Genomic DNA, 6,463 nt, shown 5'->3' on the forward strand with positions numbered 1-6,463 from the left:
ATATATATATATATATATATATATATATATATATATATATATATATATATATATATATATATATATATATATATATATATATATATATATATATATATATATAAGTTGCCTGTGTGTGTGTGGATCTGCCGGGTGACGTCCTGTTTGTGTGTTCAAGGTTCAAGGTTCTTTTATTATAACCAATATATACAAAATATTAGGTAACTCAAGGCTGAGAGTATAGCTCGAATGCAGACTGACGTCATGTTTTCGACTGACGAAATTACAGACCGGGACACCTGGACACAAATGACGACCGGCACACTCAAAGAGAAAGCGACCGGGACACAAGGAATGTTCGATAAGCAATCACCATCAACAAAGCACCGGTACACAAATGACAACTGGGACACAGGAAGTATAAATGACGACCAGGACATAAGTAAAAAAAAAACTAAAAAAAACAAAAAAAACTAAAAAGAAAAAAAACTAAAAACTAATAAAAAAAACTAAAAAAGAAAAAGCAACAAAGCTCAAGGGAAATCATTAGAATCATGAGGTATAGATCTGAATACGGATTGTTTTCCCATGGACCATTATATGTTGCATGTTCAAGAGTCGGTAAACCTGACAATCTATTTATATGCACAGACAATGGGACAGCAAAGAATGTTGTATATTCGCAAGTTTTACGTAGTTAAAAACATATATATATATATATATATATATATATATATATATATATATATATATATATATATATATATATATATATATATATATATCGATATTCACAGGTGGGACATAGGGACACAACTACAATGGCGCGTAACTAATATGGCGCGTAACGACTTACGCGCGCGGAGGGCTTGAAGGGGGGCGCGAAGCGCCACCCCAACAGCTAGTATATATATATATATATATATATATATATATATATATATATATATATATATATAAGAATAAGAAGAAAAATTAACCCAATGGCTTTTCATTAATCTTTTGAAGACTCCGACGGAGTGGCAATCTCTGATATTCTTCGAGTTCCAAACCCTACTGATTGCGCATATAGGACTAAAATCTAACCTCGCAGATGGAGTTCTAACAACCAATGAAACTTTAGAGTTATGAGTTCTACGATGATTTAAACTAATTCGGGGTTGTTACAATTTTGAAAAACAAAAGGGAAGTTGGCCATGAAGATATTTATGAATGAAAATAGCACGAGATAGGAATTATTGTGGACAGAACCTAAGTAGAGAATTTGTTGACGTACTATTCTTATCTATAACTAACTGACAAGCCTTTTCATGAAGAAGAGGAAGTGGTTTTAATAAGAATGGGAAAGTACTAATTTTAACAATAGAGGAGTAATTTATACGCGGTTGTATGAGAGAATTATAAAGTAGCTTTAAAATTGATGCATAATTGATAATTGATGAAGCTTTAAAATACCTTAGCTTACATACCATACCTAAGTTTCTTGACACTTATAATTGGAGAAACTTACTATGTAAATAAAGATTCGCCTCGACAAGGAGTTTCAAAAACCTACCAAACCTATTTTGTGATCTAGAAATAATACCTTTAGAATTTGGAATAACGTTCAAATCAGGATATTCCAAACCAATCCTGGAAAAAAATTGAGACTTGGAAACATTTAGAGTGAGATAATTTGCTTCTAGCCACACATAAGCTGTTTTGTCCATCAGCATTTGAAGCTTTGTACCTAATTGTTTTGATCCCGCTCGGCCCAAAAAAGCGCACTATTATCAGCAATTACAAAAAATTAACGATTTGTTCAACATATATTGAATTAGGTTACTGCAAATGATCTGGTTGACCTACATTGCAACAAATGGAAATTGGAGAATCTCTTATAGCCAAATATAAGTCGTTGACATCTATAATACAAAACAAAGGACCATGGTTAGACCCCTTGAAAGTTCTTAAGCCGAACTGGCCAGCCATGACAACAAACAACAAAGAGAGATAGAACACAACCAAAAAAAACCTCAAACGAGACTGTGGCCAGTAGAGATAAAAGTGATGAAAGACTAAAATAACCCGGATATTTTGCCTGTATCTAAACTAGGCGTCCTTGGCACAAGATAAAAAAAAATATACTAAAATAAAAACAAATAAAACCACCACCAACAATACCAATAATAATAAATACAATTGTCGATACTGATCCATGTAGGAAAAAGAAGCTATTAGAGTTACTTCAATGAGAACATCAAAGCAACTAAGGAAAAATTATAAAAATTGAAACTAAATTAACTATTATTTTGCAAAATAATCCTCTTGTTAACTAATGTTGAAGCAATTCTTTCTGGTCGAGCAGGTAATCTTGTCCCCTGGTGATTATGCAAAATTTTAATTCCCTTATTGACTATTGGTTCATTTTTCAAAAGACAATCATAAATTAGGCCAATATTTGAATTCCCTGTGTCTTTATTTATTGAAAGATTAGCAACCATAAGTTTTTTAAATTCTATAGCCTCCCTGGCCCACTGGAAAAAGCCCCTAACATTAAAAATAGCTGTGGCCTCATCAAATTCCATGAAATTTTCAAGATGAAAGATTGTATGTTCAGTCATAATGTTTTAGACTAGAAGAAAATGCCAGTGCACTGTCATACCAAATAAGATCCCACTAACTCAAGAGCTATCCCACGAATTCTTACATTTTCCAATTTATCAAATGGAATTGCATGTTCTATTGTGTCAAAAGCTTTTTTAATTTCAAAAAATATAGTTGCCGCCAAGTAGCTATAATCCATAGCATCTGATAAGAAATTATATAAAGCAGCTACTGCTTGCTCTGTTGACCTATCACGCAAGAAACCAAACTGATTAGAAAAAAAATCTTCTTTACCAGAAATGAAGTAAATCTACTCTGAGCGTTTTTCGAGATTTCTCGTTCCCCCCTCCAACTCCCCAATGTCACGGGATACGGTCAGAATTCAAATTAAGAGCTATGAGACACGAGGTACTTCTAAATATCAAATTTTCAATAAGATCTGATCACCCGTTCGCAAGTTACAAATGCCTCGTTTTGTTTTGACTTTTTCCTCTCTCTCTCCAGTCCCCCAGATGGTCAAATCGGGGAAACGACTGTTGTCAAGTCAATTTGTGCAGGTCCCTGCCACGCCTACCAATTTTCATCGTCGAAGCACGTCCAGAAGCACCGAACTCGCCAAAGCACTGGAAGTCCCCCCAAATCCTCCAAAGAGAGTAAATCTTTTCCAGTTATTTCAATCACGCGTCTAGAACTTGGGCTTATTCTTCCCACCAAGCTTAATCCAGATCTCTCCACTCAAAGTGTTTTCCAAGATTTTCGGTTTCCAATATTAGTTTCCTCCCCCCCCTTCTAACCCCCTATGTCCTCGGATGCGATTTGAATTGAAGATGAAGCATCTGAGACATAAGATCTTTCTATGCATCAAGTTACATTAAGATCTGATCGTCTATTCGTATGACAAAGATACCTAAATTTTCGCTTTTTCCAAGACTTTCAGCTCCCCCACCTAACTCCCGCAGTTTCACGAGATCTGGTAGGGATTTAAAATGAGAGCTCTAAAGCACAAGATCCTTTCAAATATAAAATTTAATTAAGACCTGATCACCTGCCCGTGAGTTACAAATACCTCATTTTTTCTAATTTTTTCAAATTACTCCCCCAACTCCCCCAAAGAGAGTAGATCCGGTCCGGTTATGTCTCGGGTATCTTGGACTTGTGCTTATTCTTCCTACCAAGTTTCATCCTGGTCTCTCCGCTTTAAGCGTTTTCCAAGATTTCCGGTCCCCCAACTCCCCCCAATGATCCTGGATCCGGTTGGGATTTAGAATAAGAGATCTAAGTCACGATTTCATTCTAACTATGAAATTTCATTGAGACCTGATCACTCCTTCGTAAGTTAAAAATACCTAATTTTTTTCTAATTTTTCAGAATTAACCCTCCCCCGCAAGTCCCCCAAAGAGAGCGGATGCGTTCCAGTTATGTCTATCACATATCTAGTACTTCTGCTTATTTCTTACACCAAGTTTCATCCCGGTCCCTCCACTATAAACGATTTCCAAGATTTTAGGACCCTCCCCGGGACTCCTCCCAATGTCACCAGACCCGGTGGAGATTTAAGGTAAGAGCTTTGAAACACGATATCAATCTAAACATTAAATTTCGTTAAGATCCGATCACCTGTTCGTAAGTTAAAAGTATTTTATTTTTTCTAATTTTTCCAAATTAACCGTCCCCCCACTACGCCGGATGGTTGAATAGGGGAAACGACTATTTCTAATTTAATCTGGTCTTGTCCCGGATACGCCATCCAAATTAAATCATCCTAGCTTTTCTGGAAGTGCCTAAACTAGCAAAACTGGGACAGAAAGACCGACAGATAGACTGACTGACAAGAATTTGCTATCGCTATACGTCACTTGGTGAATACCAAGTGCAATAGAAAACTCTAAACTGCAACCGAAATGTCATTTCACTTGTTGATAGATTAACTTAATATCCAAAATAGGGCAGATTTTATGCACATAGGCATGGTAGCCTATCATTTAGCCCAACGATAAAAACATCTGCTAGAGACCAGGATACTCCTTCTGGATCAGTAAGATATAAGACAGATGCAGAAACATTCGCGGAAAGTATAAGTATACCCACTGCAGCACTTGTAAGAAAAAATGCATCTTAAAGCAATGGTAACTCTCACTTGGTTTTTGACGCTGAAGAACAAGTAATTGAGCTGGTGATGCACTTCAAAATACACTAGTCTTACTAAGAAGAGGAAGAAGACTTCAGGGGAATAATACTCGTCACACAGAACTAAAAAAGAAAAAAACAATGGGAAAACATCAGTGGAAGAAAATCACCTGCAATTACAGGTTTTTTTCATGCAGAAGCATAAACGAGGAAGATAATCAGAAATTTTTCAGTGATTATTGGGAGCATGGCAGACTACATTGGAGTATGCATACACAAAAACAGTTCATACTGCAACATGTTTTAAAACGATCAACTAAGAGAAAGATTGGAGAGACAAATAGGCAAATAAGTACATTCAATTTTTTTCCAACAGTCATAGGTGAAAAAGAACCAAAGCCTTTTTTCTTGCTGCCCTAGGGCTTGGAGAAAAGTTTGTCAGAAATTGTGTTATGAATTCTTCTGGGACAGGCTATGCTTTTTCAGATAAGAGAACTGAGAAAAGCCCCCAGAACTTAAAAAGAAACAGAATAACTCACAAACAAATTGATTTTATCAAAAAGCACATTGAAATTTTCCTGCGGGTGATTCCTATTATTGTCGAGGAAATTCAGCTAAGTTGTATCTGGATGCACAACTTAACTCGTCTAAGCTGTGCAGACTGTGTCTTGAAAAGTGTTTTGAAGAAAAAAGAATACCAGCATTAAGAAAAGTGTGCATTAAAGTGTTCAAAACAATTAACCCTTTTCGTGTTCCCAAGAAAGATCAGCGTCCAGTTTGCACTAGGTGGAACTTTTTGTTGCTTGCAGAAAAAGAAGGTGAAAAAGGAAATCTTGATGCACATCCTCTTGGGGCTAAAAATGGCAAGGGAATTGAAAAATGAAATAAAAGAAAATGTAAATCAGTGCGAAGAAAGGCTTTGAGTCAGCAAAACTTTACAATGTTGACTTGCAGAAAGTGTTGGAGACACCGAAGTTGGAGGCTGGACCAATTTTCTATAAGCACAAACTGGTCATCTATAATTTAACTGAGTATGACCTCAACTCAAGGGAAGGTACTTGCAATTTGTGGGACCAAACCTATGACAAGAGGGGTTCAAATGAAACTTGTACAGTTCTGTTAAACCTAATGGAAACTAATGCTGATTTGAGAAAGTTCTACTTTGTGACCGATTGTTATGGAGGACAGTTTAGGAACCAGTTCATGGTCACTTTATATGTATTTTCGATAATGACCCTGCCAAATATCCAGGAAATAAACCATATTCTTTCTTAATCTAGGCATACACAGCAAGCAGGAAATACAATGCAAAATTGAATTCAACGGGCTGCCAAGAGCATGCCAGTGTATAGTATTGAGGGATGGTGGACATCTACGTTCTAGCACGAATTAACCTTTTTCCGTACATGTTGTTGTTGTTGTTTCGTTGACGTTTGAGTGAATCTACCTCTCATATACCTGCAATCCTCTTTTAAAACTTGGGCTTAGTGAAGCCACGTCACTTTGAAAAAACACATACATAAAATTTTGGCTGTTCTTTGGAACAAGATCAAGTACATTCGTTGTTGCAAAGACGATCCCAATTTTGTTTATTTCAAGTTTGATTTTGAATTGGACTTTAAGTGGTTTGATATCAGAATGGGAAGTGGACAAGCCTCTGAGTCTGAACTGCAGCTCAAGAAAGGTTATCCAAAGCGTCTGCCTCTTGCTGCTGTCAAGCATGAGGATTTGCAGGATCCTCGCACATTATTAATTATTCATCGAATCCAT

This window comes from Artemia franciscana, chromosome 6, assembly GCF_032884065.1.
Source record: "Artemia franciscana chromosome 6, ASM3288406v1, whole genome shotgun sequence".
In the NCBI taxonomy this organism is placed as follows: domain Eukaryota; kingdom Metazoa; phylum Arthropoda; class Branchiopoda; order Anostraca; family Artemiidae; genus Artemia; species Artemia franciscana.